Raw genomic sequence first — 20,814 nt, forward strand, 5'->3', positions numbered from 1 at the left:
GTTACACAAGTAACTATAGAATAGAGGCCAGTATTTGTAATGGTGCTCTCCTTTTCCTTGCCTGTTAGCACCACCATTTTCTGAAAGCAGAGACAGGAGTTCTGCCCCCTCCCAGCCTTCATGAAGGCATTGTTTGAAAATATCTGCTATTTCCACACCCTAGGGGCAAATACAGCACAACGTCTTCAGCAAAGAAACTATTTAATAAGTACTGAGTCCTATTTAAATAGATGAATACTGGAAGTAGTGTTCAGGATATTCTAAATAAAGTGGAAGACAAACCACTGAACAATCTATTTCTCATGCACAAATAGATTGTCCCTGTAGCTGCTATGCATATGCTGTGGGCAGCAAAAAAATTCCCCTTTCCTCCCTGATTTTTTTTCTTCGTAAACAGTTTTTTGGGGGTTGGGTTTTTTCCAGCTGTACAGGAAACTGTAATGCATAGGGGGCTGGAGGTGTCACCTGCAGAGGTGAACCAAATGTCAGCAGTATCACTCCTTTTCTAAACAGCTCAGTAATCTGTCAACAAACAAATAGCCAAGGTCACTCCAGCTACTAGCTCTCTAGCCCAGCCTTCATGGTTGATTGATTGTTCCTGTTGTCGGTAGAAAAAAAATATGTTGTAGATATCTAAAGAGATAAGGGTGTGGAGCACTTGTATATTGATACAAGAGCTTAACCCTATACACATATCCCCACCCACCTTCATTTGCATTTCTTTCTATAGGCACAAATATTTTGAAGGGATCAGTTCCTAAGAGGTGACCCTGATGCAACTAGCTGGCTGTGCTTTATCTGCTGCTTAATTCTCTTGTTTATCTTCTGAAACACTTAATGTTAATATCCCATAAATGCCAAACCTCACATGTAAGTATTTCTAGTATCATACTGAGCTGTCCAGCTTGGCACTTTGCATGTGTTCGAGTCTCTGTTCTACTGCTTTTTTTTTCCTTTCCTGGTAGTTTGGAAACAGAAATAGAAACACAGGAAGTGGTACACGCTTTCTGAAAGAAAATGAGTGGTGCAAAAGTCACTGTTCAGCCTTCAACTCAGGAGCTCTTGGACATGGAAGGAGTGCTGCTGTTTGGAATGAAGAGCAGCCCCAGCTGAAGATGTAGGACAGAATCACCTGCTGAAGTCATTTAAGTGATTGAACTGGAGTTGCTCTGGAGAAAGCAGTGCGTTGGGGCAGCTTGATGCTGCACATCGTTTTCAGAGCTGGTAACTGGAGGCATATACTAGGAAAAGAATTGAAGGGGAGAATGAAATTGGGAATTCATTCTGAGGGCTACGGGAGATGATGCAGACCTGGAGCACAGTGAAGTTTGGTGCATAATTTACTCGTGGGCTGGATCCAGACTGAAGCCTCTGATTTTTGAATAATCCTCTCACAAGACCAGTTTTCCAAATGTAGCTGAGTGATTATGAGTCTTGCTGATTTTTAGTGTTCAGAAATCCATCAGTCAGTTCAGAAATTTGTCCATCAGTCAAGTGTTCAAAGTTGAGCAGTTGAGTAGATCTTTAGATCTTTATCTGCTGATCCTTAGAGTTAAATTACACCTAAACCATTCTATGATTCTATGTATGTATACAATTTATCAACTAAAGAGGTGGAAGGTGATCAGTCTAATTGAAAATTGAAGGGACATGTCATGCATGGAGTGTATTTATCTGAACTGGAACTTCATTTGAGCCAACTGTTAATACTACAGACCTTATGAAATACGATTATTTTTATTAAATAAGTAACAGTGCTCAATAAATGTAAATAGCTAGTGATTTGTCTCCATGTCTGCTTTAAAATAATATTCTTCCAGTGTCATAGTATTGTGAGACGTTGCCATTGGACTGTTGATATGCTGGGAATGCATATCATTTCTTTTCTCCTGAATCACATAGAATGGTAGTGTTTTGTATGCAAATGTAATCTTTAGGTACTGATCTAGCATGCTTCTGCTTAGCTCATGATGGATTATGAGATCATAGCTTCTTTTGTTGCCACCCTTCCTGTCTCAGACTTTCTTTACTTATTGCCATTTTGAACTCAGTTAACGGAATGATATTTAATTTCTTCAACAGCAGAATAAATTATCTTATGCAAAATTAAATCAGTATTTAAAAGTTTTAATGTAAATACTGATGTTTCCTTTTGGGGTACGTTTCAAGTAATAAAGTTTCCTGTTAGATTTTTTAAACCAATTTTGGTGCCAAAGCATGTGGAAAGCTTATATTTGGCCACAGAAAGCTGAAATAAATAGGGCTCTTGAAGGGATTGGAAGTTTCCTTCACTTCTTGGCTTTGCTCACAGCAATTTTTAAGCATTTCACATTATTCTGGCACCTTCAGACTATAAAAAAAAACAACACATACCCCTTTAAAACTCAGCCATTTTCCCTAATCCAAGAGCTCCCAAAGTAAATTAATTTTTTTCTCTGTAAGTGCTGCATTTCTTACACTGTTTTAAACTCCCTTGGTGAAACAACAACAAGAGAGCACAGAACTACCATCAGTTTTTGGAGACAGCTGGTAGTATTTGCAAATTTGTGAAAATATGTGCTGCAGCATTTTCCATAAGGAATTGAACAATTTTGTCCTTCAATTACACCCTCTATATTACTGGGAAAGAGTAATGAGAGGTGTTAAAGCAATAGAGGAAAAAGGGAAGAAGTAGAGGTAAATGTTGTTACCTGAATGATGAAGCCCCAAGGACAGTGACTACATTTTTCTACCTGTAGATCAGTTTACAGGCATAAGAGGTTTCTTAACGGTTAGATATAATTAAACTTCTTTTCTGTATTTTTCATTTTTGAACATTTATTTCTATCTCTGTGATTAACATGGATTATACTGTATGTTTAGTAATATTCTGTAGACTTTGTGCTTGAGAACTTTTTTTTAACTTGTTCAAGCAGTTCTAATTCCTTTTAAAATTAATAGAAGTGTGGAGCCAAATCACAATCACAGAGCTGTTGATTTTTCACTTTTTCAGAAAAAAAGTACAGTGTAGTTCGTGAGGGACACACTTGGAAAGAAAGAGAAAAGGGGAAGGAATGGAAAAGAAAAAAAAAAAAAAAAGGAGAGAAGGGGAAGAAAAAGGAGGAAAAATGAAATAATTATTTAGAATTTATTTAGAATACCTTAATTGGAAGGAACCTTCAAATATCATCAAGTTCTACTGTTTGACCACCTCAGGGCTAAGTTAAAGCATATTATTGAGAATGTTATCCAAATGACCTGAATACTGACAAGTATGGAATACCTGTTACAGCATTTGCTTACCCTCACAGTATATAAATGTTCCTAATAATATCCAGTCTGAACCTCCCCTGACTCTGCTATGCTCAGTTCCCATGCATCATATCATCAGTTCCTGGGGAGAAGAGTCCAGCTTTCCCTCTGTGCTTTCCCTCCTCATGTTGTTACAGAGAAAAGTAATGTTGCCTCTCAGCCTCTTCTTCAGACTGGATACCCCAAGTGTCTTCATCATCTCCTCACAGAACACGCCTTCCAGACCTTTTATCATCTAGAGAAAGAAAAGGAAGGGAAAGGTTCACTTCTCTCTTACTTCATGATCCATCCGTGAGTACTGAAGAGTTTGTTCTCTGCTGAATAGCATCAGCGTCCCTTAATGATTAGGATAAATGAATTTCTTCTAGCAGTTGCTAAGATGATGCCCATTTCTATGAAAAAATAAATATCTAAAGGTGGGACTCAGCTGGTAAAGTGTCAGAGCTAGTGATCAATATTCATTTTCCAGGTCCTGTGTTGAATTTCCTGTGTTGGATCTCCTGTGATTTACAGGAGACTCTCAAATAGGGTAAGATGGCATCCATATGTATGGAGCTGATTAAAAGAGAGTTGACTTGATAAGTGAACTTAAACTTAATATCCCTTCACAGCCTATTATAACAAGTGTTGCCGCCTGAGAGAGCAGGGAATTTGGCAAAGGTGTGGTTTTCCTTGATTTGGAACTGTGAGTAGCTGTGAAGATCCTATGTGGAAAGTCAACAAGAGCTGCAGCTGCAGCAACAGAGAGCAGAATGAAAATGGAATGTCTTGGCCTGATAAAGTCTCCATCCTATTCTTTCCCTTGGATCTCCTGAAGTTGTCATTTCAATGCATTTAAAAACTACATCACAGGATTGTTTACAGAAAATTGTGACAAAATCCTGTTAGTAGTTGGGAAGAAGGTTCCAGTTTTAGGAAGTTCAAATATTACTCAGTAGCAAGCCTAGTGTAATAGATGGCAGTGGAAGACTGGGGCAGATGTATGTCTCCTAGTGTAGGTAGAAATTTGTCTGTGTTGTCTCCTGTACCCACATCTTAAGCTAGATCCCTTTACATACCATTAAAATAATATTTGGACTCCTGGGGAGGAGAAACTATATGAATATTTCAAACCACTCTATTACATGAATTAAGCTGTCTTTAGTGAAGCTATTTGCATAGTTGGATAATCTTAAAATGGCTAAGTCTTTGTAAGACTGGATCTTACCTTCTATTGCAAGCTTTGTTTTATCAGGGTATCTTTGTATGTAAAGTCCTTAAAAAAAAATCTTGGGAATATAGACTGAAAGAAGTTATTCAATCCTGCCTCTTACACATTTTACAGGTTTATCTTCTGCACTATTTTGAGTATATTATCTAACCTCCCTTTAAGTATTTCCTCTTGTGATATCTCAGAGGTCTCCCTTGGCAGACTGCCTCATTGATGAATAACCCCTATTTGGAGCTCTGTCCTCACATCTAATCTAAGTTTGTTATGTTTAGAGTGAACATTCTCTATGGTCTACCATGAACAATTCTCTCCCTTTCATTTTATTTCATTCTTGCTTCTCTCAGTAACTCCTAAAGACTTCCTTTTTGTTTGTTTGTTTAAACAATATTCCTCCTGTCATGTTTCTTGTACTTTGTAACTTTCCTAATGCTCATCATTGATGCTTTCTCATCTTCACAGTGTGAAGGTCAAAAGATATCCTAAGTGAAGCCTCAGCTGTCACATGAATGCATGAGCTATTACCTCTCTACTCCTAAGTACAGTTCTTTTAATATGCGTTACATATATCATTAGTATTTCTGATTCTTCTTTGTATAGACACAAAGTCTAAAATTGCATTATAGCTGTTTGTTTTACAGATGTTTTGGAACAACAGTTTGCTGAGTAAGTAGTGACTGGGACAGATCACTTTTTATTAGCATTTATTGTCACAGTATATGCATTCCTGTACTGTAGAATGATTTCCTCCCCTTCTCGTTTGGGAACCCCGTGACACAAGTTGTTGTTAAGAAGTCCTTCAGATTCCCCATGTAGCAAGGACCTGCAAAGTAAAACTTCCACATTTTCCTTCTAACAGTCAGAACTCCCTGAATGTAAAACTTTGCTTGTCCTTTTCTCTCTTCCCTTAGATTTTGATGTCTTTTTGTATATGGTTAGATTCAAACAGTGTTTTTGCCTGCCATAGACTACGTAAAACTAAGGATCAAACTAATTCATAAGTGACACCAATAAATAACGTTCTTTCAGTCAAAATAATTTGCATACTAGCCATTTTGATCAACATTTTCTTAGTCATGTAACTTACTTTTGTATGATTTTGGCCAGCAGCCACCCCTCCCAGTTTAAAGAATGTAACTGGAGAGCTGTAGTCACCTCTCTATGGTCAGTCAAGAGAGTTGCACTGCTATCGGGCCATCCTTATCTTTGGTGTAAGACATTGTAGGGTTTCTCTTCTAGAAACTGCAGAGTAGCTTAGGCTGACTGTGCTCTGATTTTCAGTATGTTTCTCTGCCTTTCATAGTCAGGTAAAATGAAATCACTGGGACAGGGAAGATCACTGTCGCCAAGCTGTGACTCCCTCAGAAGTGCTAGGGAAAGTGTGTCAACAAGCTGCTGTGTGCTGCCTTCCAGACAAGCAAGAGAACACGTGGTCCTCCTCTGCCTCTCCTGCCACCTGCTCTGGATCACCCCTCTTTACTCAATTAGGGTTTTCCAATTCAGTCCTTTTTTTTCCAGTCTTCTGCAGAAATACATGGGATGCAGGACAAAAATTCATTTAATGATGATTGTTTCAATTACACAATCACCCTTCTCCTTCAAGTAGCTCAAAATCACTTTACTGATTTAACTGATTTGACGGTTGCATCAGTTAAAATACTAAGGAACATTTCTAATAGCCTCACCATTGGCACAATACGCTGAATATGAAAGGTGCTGCAATTAAAGACATCTTGAAAGGACTTTAAGTGAAAGCTTAAGGCACAGCTCATGAGCATTAGGCATCATGGTTGTTACAAACCCTAGTTTCGATGTTGACATGAAGGCAGTTTCTGCAGTCTGAAGTCCTATGGTACTAGAAATTAGGTGTTTTCAAAATGTCTTTCTTTGTATAGGCATTCTGAGTGTTCTTTCCATGGACCCTAAAGAGTTTCCACAGTTCTTGAGAAGCTCTTTTATTGTCTGATTTATTTTCCAAATGCCATTTGAACCCACTTCTAATCTTAGTTAATAACATCATTGTAAATATTTCATTAACTTTTCCAGATAAAGCATTTAAACTCTTCAGGACCAAATAGCTTTTTTTGCTGGATCTTGTGCTAATTGCTCCAGCTAATAGCACAACCTTGAGTTTTAAATGTATTTAATGGAAACATAAAACTCTTGTTTTGTGTAAGCACATTTCTGAAATCTGAAGAACACGTGTTGCAAGGTTAAAGATAGTAACTTGTTGTATTACATAGCTTTTAATGATGAATTTTGAAACAGCGTCGCAGAGGAAAGCTCAGTTTGTTTCCCGAGGGCTGACATAATACCCTTAGACATTAGCCTTTAACATGTTTTGACATCTTTGTTCCTGTGCAAAGGTTAAGTAATATGGTCAAACTTTATAAGAAATGCTTTATTAGTGAAGTAACTTGCATTAAGGTTGTAAAATTGAACACCAGATCAGGAAATAGTAAAAAGTAAAGGTTGTATCATAAAGTTAACTGATCCGTACAGCTTGTGTTCCCCTGATAAAGTACATGTTCAGCTGTGTACAGTACATGAAACCCGCTCCCGAGTGCCTTAACCTTTTAGTTTCTTCTTTCTTGTGTATTTTCATTTATGGCCTGAATCTTGGATGGATATAGATTCTAAGATTAATTTTATTTTGCATAAGCTGGAAAGAAAATAGCATAAAATGGCAGAAAAGCGTATCAAAACCTCGTGCCTACTTTTAGCTAAGCATATAAATTACTGTTGTGTCTATAGCACTCGGTCCCATGTTCGTTTTCAGTTTGTCTGCTATCAGGGAGTTGTATGGTTTGCTCTGATGTGTCTTTGCATTGCCAATTGTAGTCAGAGAGCAGGTGGCTGAAAGGCAGCTACAAACTTCAGCTGCTTCTCAGACTCATGGTTGCCATATAGATTCTTCTAGTGAATTTCCAGGCGAAGTCAAATGACTTCAGTGGACCACTGCTAAAGGTAATCTAGCGCATCAATTTGACTTTACCATGAGATGAGACGTTTTCACAGGCCACTCTGAGATATCTTCTGGAAAAAAAGTGCAGCAAAGGAAATCACTCACCACTGCCTTAGGCAGCAAGCTTCCAGACCCCAGCCACCTGGGAGGATCCCACCTTTTCCTTTCTTTGTCTACCTTTTTACTGCACAGCATATTATATAATATTGGCATGGAATATCTTTTTGGCCATTTTGGGCATGTTGTCCTGACTATGTCCTCTCTCCATTTCTTGACTGTTCCCTACTCACCAAAGGGATGAGGCAGCAAGAAGAACTACTGTGCGCCAAGCACTGCTCAGCACTACCCAAAACATTAACACATTACCAACACTTTTTTAGCCACAAATCCAAAATACAGAGCTATCTAAGCTGTACTATGACAGTTAACTCCATCCCAACCAAATTCAGTATATTTCCCCTGCTTGTTCAGAGAAATCTCTGCTCTAGATCAGAGCATTTTCTTTGCATCTTTTTTAGACGCTAGACCAAAACCTTGAGTACAATTTTTTTTTTTAATGCATCTGTTCAGAATACCACAGCATCTCTTAATGCAAAATTTTCAGTTTGTGTGTATACAAGATTTTCACAGCAGTGCAGAAATAACACTAACAGAGTTGGAAAGTTGGTAATATATTTGGACTTTCAGATCTTTAAGCTAGAAAATCTTCTGATATGGAAAGAGATGCAGTGTGCAACCGTACATCTCTGAGGTGACTTGTATGTTAAATGGAGGCTGTTAGAACTGAATCTATCTTATTTGTAAGGTGCTTACTGCTGCCACTCTGCCACTCATGCTGCTTGATTTGAGGACTGGGTAATGAAGCTGAGACCAAACAATGAGCTATTGAAGAAATGATCTTGCTGCAGGCCACAAGAACAGAGCATGCATTGTGGGATGCTCAATGGTGCACATCTCTAAGGGAAACAGAAGATATAAAGAGGCAGATACCAAGATGAAGTATGAAATCATGTCAATATTAAAGTGAAAGGAAGTGCTGCCATTGAATTGAAAGAATCACAACTTCAAGAATGAATTAACAGCTTAATTCAGGAAACTGTGGGGCAGCAGTTTTGCAATGAAACTTGAGAGATCCCTGTTATTTTAAACTCACCTGGCTACATTTCATCAGTTCACTGAGCTGCTCAAGTGTGCATGATTTCAGCCCACAAAGAACTTCAGAAAGCAATCTTGTCATCAGGTAAGTATTCAGTAAAAGCAGACTGAATCTGCTGTGTTTCCCTTAGCTTTTAATAAGGAAAAAAAGTCAAGGCAGTTATTTAGACATACATGACAAGATTAGGGGCCAAATTGTTTGTTTAATAGGAAATATATTTCTGAGTGTATTGCACTTATCTATTCCATAGAATCCAAATTCACCATGGGAATTTATACTAGATTTCCATTTCTAGTATAGCAATGTAAACAGCAGCAGGACTGTATATTTTAAAAATGGGCAGAAATACAAAAAGGAAAATCCATCAGCCTTTTTATAAAAACGCATAAGAGAAATAAATACAAATTGTTTCTTACAAGCCATCCTCAGTGATAAAGAAAATATGGCCAGTGAGGCACAGAAGTGGAAGTCAAGAGGAACACAGCAGAACTCTGATCAGTTACCAGATCCTGTCTGGGACTGCTGCTGTACTGGACAAAGGTCGTTGGGCTAACAAATAGTTACTATCTAAAAGCAGGAACTGAACTAACCTCAGTAAACCGTTTATATGAATTGTGCACCGGAAACAAGCTAATGACACCCTGAATGAGAGCAGTTACTTGAATGCTGAGCTTTTGCCAAAGATAACATGGAGCACTGCAACAAAGAAAGTAACACATTGTCATAAGCTGCATTCATTTCTAGTGAATCTTTTAAGGGTGTAACATTAAAAATAATGTGCTTTAGATCTGCTCAGAGCTTTTCTACTGTCCTCAAACTCTGAATGCAGACTCAGAACTACTAGAGCTCTTTCTGAAGAATAGAAGAGATTGGTTAGAAGGCAATCAATGTTCTCTTAGGATCTGCTTTAGATAATGCATTTGTGATAGCAAAGTAGATGAAAGTAATACGCCAAGATTACTCTCAGCTTTAGGAATTAACTGGATTACCTCATTATATACATATATATATCCTTTCTTTTTTTATAAAAATACTTCACAAAAGTAAAAAGGACCTATGAAGACTTACCATAATTAACTGCTTTTAATGCTTCAGCAGAGGCATGAACTGAAAGTGTAGGATTTTTATTTTTTTTTAATTTACATTTGAGAAAAAATAATACTTTACTGCAAACCTCTCTTTTAAGTAAAGGTGTTATATCTCACACAGGTAGCATACGTAGGACTTGGGGAAAATTTTCATGTTTTTTATCTGCTGATAACCGTGGTTTGGAGATCATTCGCTAAAGCATGAGGCATCGTGCCTGTCTGTAAGACCCCAAACTGATCCACAAGATTATGTTGAGACAGGTGAAGGGAGTTGTCAGGTGCAGAATGTGATACCTAGTTGAGTTTTAGATAGGGAAAATAAAGTAGTTATGCCTGCATTGAAGAAGCAGCAGGAAAATCCTTGATTGAGAGAGAGCAGTTTTGGATAAATGAATGTGAAGTTGTTGTGGGCTCTGAGTTGGGCAACAGAAAAAGGTCTAACCTAAGAACAGATATCAGCTGTACTTGAAGTAACATCTATTTTGGCATTATCTATTTTGCCCTTTTAACCTTTCATTGTTTTTGCATTTTTGGGAATCTGGTGGATTTTAATTGCTTGGTTCATGTGAAAAACTGATACTCAGTCAGGAACTGGTCACAAGCTTTCTGGTGTTAAGGGAATACAAGGCTGTACAGTCCACTGCACATGCTTTGTCATAACTTGGCAGGGCTGACATATTCCTATACTGTGAAGCCACAAGTGAGTTATGTGTCCTGAAAGAGTCCCATGAAGACCATTACACCATGCCCCTGGTCACGTATTCTCGATTCCCTATGTGCTGTATAGGGAGACTATTTTAGATATATTTATTGAGTCTTACAGCTTTTATTGGTATTGTTTTTCATTTTCCTCCACTTATAAGCCAAGCTCCTGCAGTATCAAGAGGTTGAATGTTTATGCCTCAGGGGAGAGGAAAATTATAATGAAAGAAGTATTGAAACCATTAGAAATGGTCATTAGGAATAGCTTTTCTGCACTGTATATTATTTGATGATCTCTAAGACATATATTACATGGGGATAAGAAAAGTTCTAGTCTACTGGGTAATGATAATTTCCAGCATTTGAGTGGTTCTTCCTAGCCTTCCAGAGGTCATCAGGAAGCAGATTTTGTCTTTTTTCTGACTAATGTTATAAGTGATACATCTGAAGGAACAAATGAAAGAAGAAAAATATATATATATGCTTTAGAGTTCAATGTACTGTTTTTAAACATCAGCCTTTCATCATTTCATCAAATCTTTTAACTCTTATTTCTTGTTTTGGTTTCATCTATCCTTTGTTTTATTTGTTCCTTTTTGTCTTCATGGTTTTTGCGCTCTGTCCCTCTCTGCATATGTCAGTGTTGCAGCTTGTATAAGGAGGGCCATAATGAATAGGGGAATCTTGAGTGAGTAGTATAAAGGGAAACAAGCAGCATGATTTTCTCCATGATTAATTAATTTCTTCTTGAAGACATTTGAGTTGTGCTTGCAGAAGGGGTTTAGTGAGTAGTGGGTGGGCAAGAGGAGTCAAGCATATCACTGCTCTACAGAGTGCCATGTGTGCTTCTTCTGGCTTTGCACCCTATCCATATATCTCTGTGTGGATGGGTGTGTCTGTTAATGTATCACACCTCTCTGACACAGACAGATCTATCACCAGAAGCTTAGCTATTACATTGTATAGAAAAGGAAGTAGAAAACAGTAAACAACTTTGTCTTGTACTGCTTTTTTTTTTCTTTTTTTTTTTTTTTTTCCTCCATAGACAGCAGTGTTGCAACCCTTTTTCACGTAACATTTGATGTATGGCAGCCTTTCCATGTAGAAAACTGATAGAATTGGCATTGTTTGAATGCTATCAGAACATGCATGCCTGGTTACCTTTGTGAACTTTTGTGTGCTTTTCTTGGAGTAAAACGTATAGGCTAAAGTAGGTGTCCTGTAAAAATATCAAGTGTTTAATGTAACAGTGACATAGCACTCAGTATTACTATAGCTGTAAGAAATGAAATCGCTTCATAGGTGCTAAACTGCAGCAAGGAACCCATTCTCCCCTCTGAAGACACTGAAGTATTACTCAAGCAAACTTCAGGCAGGCAGTCCCATTTGGTATTCGTGGAGTTAACCAAGTTAAGCTCTCTCCCGGCTAGCCTCTTCCACCAGGAATGCAATTAGCGTTCACCTATATAAGGAAACCTGCCAGGCGGTGGGGCTGGGGCTGGGGAGCGCTCCGCGCCCTGCGAGCGGCACTGCGCGGGCTGGACAGGGCTTGGCAGCAGCGGCAACAGCAACAGCTACAGCCACAACAGCAGCAGTAGCAGCAGCAGCAGCAGCAGCAAAAGCAGCGGCAGCAGGGCTGCGCTGGGAAGGACTATCCCTCTTTCTTTAAATTCAAAACGAGGAGGAAAAGAGCCAGGGGAGCAAAAATGGAGAGGCAGGTATGTCGGCACGGAGCACTGTGGCGGGAGGGTGGTGGTGCTGGTAGAGAATGAAGAGGCTCGGGAGGCTGCCAGCGAGACTTGTTCCCACAACTGCTGCTCCCTCCTGAAATGGCTTGTTGGGTTTTACAGAGGCTGCGAAGTAAAAGCGTGCTTCTTGTTTGCAGCAACATCTGTGTGCACAACTTTCACTTATCTGACGTTCCGTGTGCTTCTAATTCATGTACACCTTCTTTTTACTGGGGAGATTATCAAACTTTCTTATCTCTGATGGAAAGCAGATGTGAGACTGGAAATGAGGATGAGATGCTTAACTCTACGAACCTCCGCAAATGCAGAATTTTATGATCCTGTCACGTCTGGAAAGCAGTCCTTCACTTTATAGTGTGAAACACACCTTTTGTGAAAGGTGCGCTCCTTTAGCCCATCCGAGATCTCAGGGTTCTTTATTGCGATGTGTGTGAATGCAGCCAGTCAGTATAGCTGGGTTCCATTTGCTGGAATACAGGGAGTTCCTGCAGCAATACAGCTTTTTCAGTGAGTTAAATAAACTGCAAGTACTATTCTAAGAAATATGAGTGAAACTTGTTCTTCTACAGTAGAGATTACCCCAGTTCACAACAAGGATGTGTTGCCTGGGAAATATTTACACATTCTGATAACCTTTACAGGAGGTTCTGTGTAAAATCCTGACAGAGAGAGAGAAAGAAGGGGGGGAAAAGTTTGTTGCTTGTAAATTTTGGTGAAGACATAATAAAAAGTCAAGCAAAAAACTTATCTCAAGCATCTTTCTAGTTGGAAGAATGCTGCTGTGCAGTCCTTCAGTGCAGGTAGTGTTAGCATCAGCGTGTGAACTGCAGCAGCTCACTCAAGGTTTGTGCAGTTATGGTATGAAAGATAGGAATGAAAGAATACTTTGAGTTATTTCTCTGAGAAGCGCCTTCCAGGGAAAAACCACACAGAACTATTCAGCAACAGGTGAAGTTTAATTTCAGAATGATTTTCTGATCTTAGCAATTGGTAGACATAACACTGCTTTTCACCGCTTTTCACTAATTTTCATTGTTTATCATATTTAAGTGGATGCATGCATGATAATGTGCTGGTTATGGGAGTTACAGCCATGTCTCTCCTGGGAGCCAAAGTATGAAAGTAAAGTACAGTTTTACAGCTAAGGGCTTAAAAGCTTAGAGTGAAGGTTATTGTTGTTAAAAAACTCTCTTCCTTATAGATTTTTTAAATTTTTATGAATGAATGTCTACTTGGAGTTTGTAATGCAACACTACTAAGGAGGCATCAGGATTGTAATTCACTTGTGTTGATGTGTATTCTCATTCACTTATGTGTAAGACAGTTCTAAATTCCTGACTTTGAATGCTTATCAAGGGGAATGACACATGACTGTGGTTTCAGTAGAGCATTTTATAGGAGCATCACCATAGCAAAGAAGTTAAACACTAGACAGTGCCTCATAACTACAGCTAGTGAGTTTGTTGTCCTGAAACATCTTTGGTCTTGGTGGAAGGCAGTACAGCAAATACAGGACTGGTGGACCAAAACCATACAGATCCTTTGTATCACTTTTCATCCTTTTGATTTTCAGTTCATATCATACAATCATAGAATCATTTGAGTTGAAAGGGGCCCTTAAAGGCTACCTAGTGCAACTCCTCTGCAATGAACAGGGACACCTACAGCTAGATTAGGTTGTGCAGTGCCCAGTCCAACCTGACCTTGAGTGTCTCCATGGAAGTGGCATCCACCATATCTCTGGGCAATATAACCTTTATTAATGTGAATTGAGTGGGAGTACAGAGGACAGACTTTAGCAGGGTTGTTAGTAATTAAGTTATGAATTTAAAGGGCAGGATAAGACACTAGATAAACTTATTTTTTAATCATCTTTTCCCCAGTCTATCTAGTAAATTACATTGCCCCCATTCGTTTGGTGTGTAGCTGTCCTACAGCTGTTCATGTTCTTTTGGCTTCCCAGTGCGATGTGAGATAGATTCAAAGCCTGCACAGAATCTTCTGGACTGGCACGATCTTACTCTAGCCCAAGATCTGGGGTCTGGAGCTCAGGCCTTTTGAAGAGCTGGGATTATTCAGTCTGGAGAAGAGAAGGCTCAGGGGAGACCTTATTGCTCTCTATAACTACCTGAAGGGAGGTCGCAGTGAGCTGGTGGACAGCCGCTTCTCTTTTGTAACTAGTGAGAGGACTAAAGGGAATGGCCTCAAGTTGTGCAGAAGGAGATTTGGGCTGGATGTTAGGAAATACTACTTTTTCAAAAGAGTGGACAGCCCAGAAAGGTGGTAGAGTCACTGACCCTGGAGATACTCAAGGAGCATTTACACATTGAGTTGAGGGACATGGCTTTGTGAGGACTATTGGTGATAAGTGGATGATTGGGCTGGATAAACTAGGAAGTCATTTCTAATCTCAGTGATTCTGTGACCTGAGCAGCCATCTGTGTGGCCATCCTGGGGCTGGTCCCAACTGCAGGCTCTTCCAGAGAGATGGGAGGCACTATGGGCACTCATGCTCTTCACCACAAGTTTTCTTGTACCCTTCTCTGCCACCCAAAGCATGTTTAATGGGGCTGCAAAGCCTGCACTATCACACCCGGACCTACCAAGAACTAGCATCTGCGCTATTGGTTTATATATATAAATTTTTTTTTTACTTTGTGCTGCAAGTGTGGTATTGAATGAGTTTTCATTGGCTAGGATGCACAAAAAGCAAGTCCTTCTCTGACCAGGATATATGGCTGGGAGATACGTCCCAGAAAAAAATTTAACCTTGTTTACAGTAAGAAGAGAAATCCGAAGTAGATGAAGCAACTTAAAGTGAAGGATAGATCTCGTGTATTATCCGAAATCACAACAAAATTTAGTAGATATGTCTGGGTTTTACAATGACTCCTCTCCTTCCTGAGCTCTGGCAAAGGATCCTCTGCCCTAGACATTTGTCTCATGTCCATGTTAATAGGTGATGTGTTTCATCCACTAATTAAGAAAAAGGGCTAGCATTCAGGGGCAAGCATTCATTATAACCCCATTTAAAGATTAATTTTTCATTTAATCAAGGATTATTTGGTATCAGTTTTAGTAGTTCACAGTGCAGCAATGGTGTTATACTAGACTGCATAGTTTGGAAGTGAATACTCTGAACCTAGGCAAAGGTGCAGCAAGTTTGTGCATAAGGCTGTAGTACCGTCCTTAGTTGTGTAACTGAGACGAGACTGAAGTGAAACAGAAATATTTGAATGTGACACTCTGAAGTTTAATGCATGACTGAACTGGAATTTTTGTTTGTATGCCTGAGGTAAGAAGCACCGAATTATTTCTGGCTATGTCAACCTTTGATTACTTGGACCAAATCCATTTATTTTTTTTTTGTCTCTATTATAAGATAGGTTAAATTCATGAGAAGTTTCACCCATTTGTTGCTTTCAAAAGAGTGAATGCTTGATGTATTTAGCATACGTTATTACTTTTTTGTTGTTGTTGTTTAGAAGTGAAAATTGTAAATGTCTTAACATTTTTTACATTTTATAACCTGTTCATCCTACAAATAGAAAAATGGTTTATATGATTTCTAGACTTAAACAGAACAATCACTGCATGTATTTATTTTCTTTTTCTGACTTGTGTGCAATTTGAAGCTGAGTGACCCTACACATTGGCAAGAGGAAGCTAGACACATCATGCTTTTTTTCTGATTCCTCTTATCATTTTTCCAATAAAAAGAAACACTGGTTTTCAAAGGTGTAACTGGAGAGCTAGAAATAACAAATGACCATGCTGTATTAGTTGCATGCTCTCTTTAGGGTTTTGTTAAAGGCTTTACCACCCCATTATGCTATCATTCTACAGTGCAAGTTTTTTATATGGCATGTGTGATTTCACTGCCCTAAAGTGACCTTGGGAAATTCCTTATTTCCCCTGAAACACATGTCTAAGTGAAAACTGCCCTCCGCAGTTTAGGAGCTGTATGGAAGGAATCTGGGAATAATGCAAGGAGAAGATGGAAGTCCAGAGTGAGGTGTGAGCTGTTCTTCTGTAGCATTAATTATTTTGCATGCACTTAAATCTTTGCTTTGAAGACCAATGATAAGGAAGGGCAACCTGATACATCTGCCTAATTTTTCTATCTAGAGATCCCATGATCCAGAAGAGGTGCGTGTTGCGTGAGATTTACTTCTGTCTCCCTCTTGTTCCAACTATGAGTAGATGTATCTGGAGTTTAAAGTTAAAAACATAATTCCAAATCTGACCTGCTTTATCTAGACCAGCTGCTGTCCTCATTCCCCAGAATCTGGCTTGTCTCCGCTGTGCCACCGAGTTTGAGGATAAAGTAGGATGACCACAGTCTGCAACCACAACCTAAAATTGAGACACTGTGTTTGTTACCAGTTAGAAGCCTTTAGCATAGCCTCATATTGCAGCTTCTGTGCACGTGGGTTCCTGGGGGCCATGTGAATGCTTTTAGCTTGGGAGGCTAAAAGCTGGGCAGTGTAAAGCTGCGCTTTGTCAGATCAGAGGATGTTGAGCTGGATCCTGGATTGAAAAATGAAGTCTGCAGCATCTGTGTATTTATTCACTAATGTGTAACTGAATTGTTTAGGAAACAAAAAATGGAAGTATTTTAATTAAAAAGGGTTGAGAAACATAAAGCAAGACAAATCTGTGATAAAGATGTGGAACTGCAGTTTTCTCATACTTCTTGTATGTTTATTCAGTCTGAAAAGTTCAGAAAACTACTGGGCTGAGGATTAAACTCCCCAGATTCTCCAGTCTTGTGTTATCTCAAAAACAGTCTAACAGTCTGCTTTCTGCAGGCTTATGTTTTGAATTCATTTGTTTCTGTGTTATTTCCAAGTTATACTTCAGAACTACTTATCAAAATTACAGTTTTGGAATACAAACTACTTTATAGACTCATATAGGAAGGCATTGAAAATATGCAACTTGTTTTAGAATCTGAGTTTACCAACTTCTTAGAAAATATTTCCTTACTGTTTTTGTTGGGTTTTTTTCTTTCATTAAAAATACTGGCATGGAATCTCATTTTTGATGATGTAGCAGATAGCTGAGGGGGTACAGAGATGCTTCTTGGTGTATCTTGTGCAGTTCCATTTTATTAAATGCATGATATGTGTATTATATGCTCAGCAAAATATTCGTGGACATACTTGAAGTTGAATATCTATACATAAACAGATATGTTTCCCAACGTATCTTCGTCTAGGATTTTAACACATACTCAGATTCATATGTTCCTAAATTCTCTGCTCAATTTGTTAGTAAAAAAAGGTATTATTCTCATGTTATACTGTGTCCAAAGGGTGAAACAACAGGTTATTGCTTTTATCTATCTCAGTTAAAACTTGTAGCATTTTCCTTGAACAATTCATTTTTTTTACAAGATTTTGTAAAACTCCTTCTAGCGCTGGATGTTCAATTTCATCTTTTTCCTGTGTTACTTTCACTCAGTGGCAGTTTTGCCATTGGTCCTCTGGATGCCAGAGTTAGGAAGAGCCGTTGCTTTTGTTAGATGTCTTTCTATGAAGTTGTACATAACTTCAGCTCCATTTAGGATTTAGTGAAGTTTACATTCAATGGCATGAGCAAAATGACATTTTTGACACCTTGTGCATAACTTCAGCCATTCCAACAGGCTGACAACAACACTGTTTCTAATGCATGGGATTACAGAGCTGATAGGATGTCAGCCTGTAAGTGTCACAACTTGTCCCCCGTGCTCTTCCAGCAATGCATGGGCTCCTGCTGCTGCGTTTCTAACATTTCTGCTTTGTAGCTGCCCAGCCTGGAAAATTCCATATGAAACCTCAGGCCTCCTGAAATAGATTTTTTAGGGCACATTTAATTCCTCTAGGTATGAAACAACAGTTGTGTCCCTGCTACGTTAATGCTGTAAAACAAGCAATGGCTTTACTACATGGTTCATATCTTTGTTGTCCCATTCGCAAGAAATTCCACACCGTTTTAGTTGAGGAGTTTAGGTATTAGCAGTTAATTACAAATTCTTACCTTAAGTATGGCAGCATGCCACAGAGCGGTTTGGGATATCCTATTGGTTGTTGTTTCAAAGTTATGCAGCTGTGCTTAACACTCCAGTGGGCAATTCTGGATACGTCGTGTTTTGCCTTTGATACGTTGCCATACCACCACTATTAGTGCAGTGCTTAGACTGCAAACATCTGTTTGCTTTTATTGCACATGTGTTGCTTAAGATGTTCTGTTTTTACATAATGTAAATCACCGGACTCAACTGGCACTGTATGGTTTGTTTACCAAATAAAACTTAAACTGTGTCAGTAAAATGTATGTCATATGGGATGACATATATGACATCTGCAGAAGAGAAAAAAGACAGTTTGTGGCTGCAGTCACCAATGCCTCCAACAGTTCCAACTAATCCACCAATAAGGTTTTTAAATTGTATGAAAAGAGTCATGTAAATGTCTTTACAGAAGTAAAGATGGCAGTGAAATGGGCACACGTGCACATACCAGACGACAATGATGGGTATAGAGAAATGCACTTAGCATTATAAAATAGAATCAGATGAAATCTGCTTATTTTCATTCCAGAATTGCACCATAAACATGGCACAAAATAGAGCAAACCCTTATTAACAGGCACTTGGCTTTTCTTATATGAAAGTATATAGCTGACAGTAGCCTTTCAAATGGAAAAGTTACCTGGACTTTGAAGTTTAGCTGTTGATCTCAGCAACTCCTCAGCAGTACTGTGTTAGTACACTAGTGTTTCAGACACGTTTTGCTTCTAATGTGCACCATTGCACACTGCTAGAATGCACAACAGGATAGATTTGGTTTAGATTAATGAAAATGAACTCGATGAAATGACTTACAGTTGTTAGCTCGCACTTTAATTTTAAAGGTTAACCCAATGTGCCTTGAAGGTTTTTGTCCTTATGTTTCCATGCCCGTAAGAGTTGAATTTGAATGTTTTGTCTATGTCACATGAGAACTAAAGAAACAAATCACGAGGAGAAAATAGAAGATTACAGCTGAGTAGAACCATCAGCTAAATAGTCCTTTTTTTTTCGTCACAGGCACTTTAAAGTTTTGGTGTGTGCAGAATTGCTGTATATTCAAAAATGAAATAAAAAAGGTGTTTTTCAGTTGAGAATTGGTTTAGGAATCTGAAAAGTTTGATTTATGGAGTTGGTATCATCTGCAAACTTTTTAGTACATCATTAGGCAGATTGAGCTAGAACTAAATTCAAAAGAAGTCTGAGCAAGCTGCAAGCTGTTCAGAAATCAAAATAAAAGAATCAAAAGGAGCACAACTCAATATAGTTGGGGATGAAAATATAATTCAATGATAGAAAGTGGGGAATCACTCAGAAAGTGTATCTGCAAATTAGAAAATGAATGTGAGTCACTGATGTGACAAAATATTGAAATGTGAATATGTCATTCTGGCACTAATTACTTATGATATTGTATACAAGAGGATGACAGTTAATTATTTTGTCTTGTTCTACCGTGATAAACACCTGGCCTGAATTTTTCAGTGAGTTTTATATGTGATAAAGAAATATATAGACAAACTGGAGATAATCAGTTGGAAAGCAAGTGAAAAAATGTAGCAAAAAAACTTGATAAAAATTGCAGGATTAGAGTATGTTTAAGTAAAACAAGAATTCACAGAGTGTCCTGTGAAAGGATAGAATTAATATCCAGCTGCCTTTTCCTGCTACACCAGAAGATCCTGCTTGCCCATTGCTGTCTTCATGTGAGAGCAAAGGCTGAAGCTGGAAGTGTGTGCTTGGAAGCCACCTGGAGCTGGAGAGATTGCTACAAGTGAGCAACTCAAAGTGCTAATTACAGAAATGGAGCTTGGCAAATCTCCATCTATAAAAGAGAATAAACTGTATTCTAATACACAAGAGTGGTTAATTATTCTGCATTTCCACTGAGGATTGAAAAAAATGCCATTTGCAGCCCTGGTAATTTTGGTTAGATTTGAGGAATATGTTACCTAAAGAAGGTGTCACATCTAGCTTTTTTCACTGGCTGACGAAATACATACCAGCTTTGATTTGTGATCCTCCTGGGAGCAGGGAAGTGACTCTGCGTAGATTTCTTGAGACCAGCCTTTCTCTCTTTGATTCCTAAGTCATTCTTTAGATCCCAAGCATGGAATCTGAGAATGCTTCTCAGTTTCAGGCTCAGTGTACACAAGGGCCATGTCCTAGTTGAACAGAAGTGCCTAACTTGGGCCTACATCTGCCCTTTATCTCCACTTCATGACCCTGATTTCTGTTCTCTGATTGTGTGGTGTTATGTCAATGAAGCAAGACTCTTGTATGCCTCACAGGTGACCCTTGTCATAGACATCAACTGGCTCAGACCCAGACTGGTATTGTATCTATAATAGAATGCTGCCATGTTTTCTTCACCCTTTCAAATGCTATAGACTCATTGCTTAGGAATTCAGGAACTTCAGATAGTTTCTTTGCTTTTAGCTTCCAGCCAGTTATTAATCTTAAGTGTCATAATCAAGATACCTATTTAACATTAAGCATTAAGTAATAGTAAATGCAGAGATGACGTGAGTAATGAAAAGCCTAGCAGAATCAAACAAACAAACGAAGAAAAAAAAGAGGAAATAGTTGCATATGTGAAACT

General features: G+C 38.6%; 1 protein-coding gene across 1 annotated transcript in view; it reads left to right on the forward strand.

The window, feature by feature from the left end:
- Positions 1-11,933: 11,933 nt before the first annotated feature.
- Positions 11,934-20,814, forward strand: part of MID1 (midline 1) — a 235,045-nt gene continuing 226,164 nt past the window's right edge. Inside the window, exon 1 of the mRNA XM_052664947.1 lies at positions 11,934-12,127. The gene's annotated coding sequence lies outside the window, so the exon portion shown is untranslated. The remainder of the gene's footprint in view (positions 12,128-20,814) is intronic.

Source organism: Tympanuchus pallidicinctus, unplaced genomic scaffold (genome assembly GCF_026119805.1).
Source record: "Tympanuchus pallidicinctus isolate F22 unplaced genomic scaffold, pur_lepc_1.0 scaffold6, whole genome shotgun sequence".
Taxonomy (NCBI): domain Eukaryota; kingdom Metazoa; phylum Chordata; class Aves; order Galliformes; family Phasianidae; genus Tympanuchus; species Tympanuchus pallidicinctus.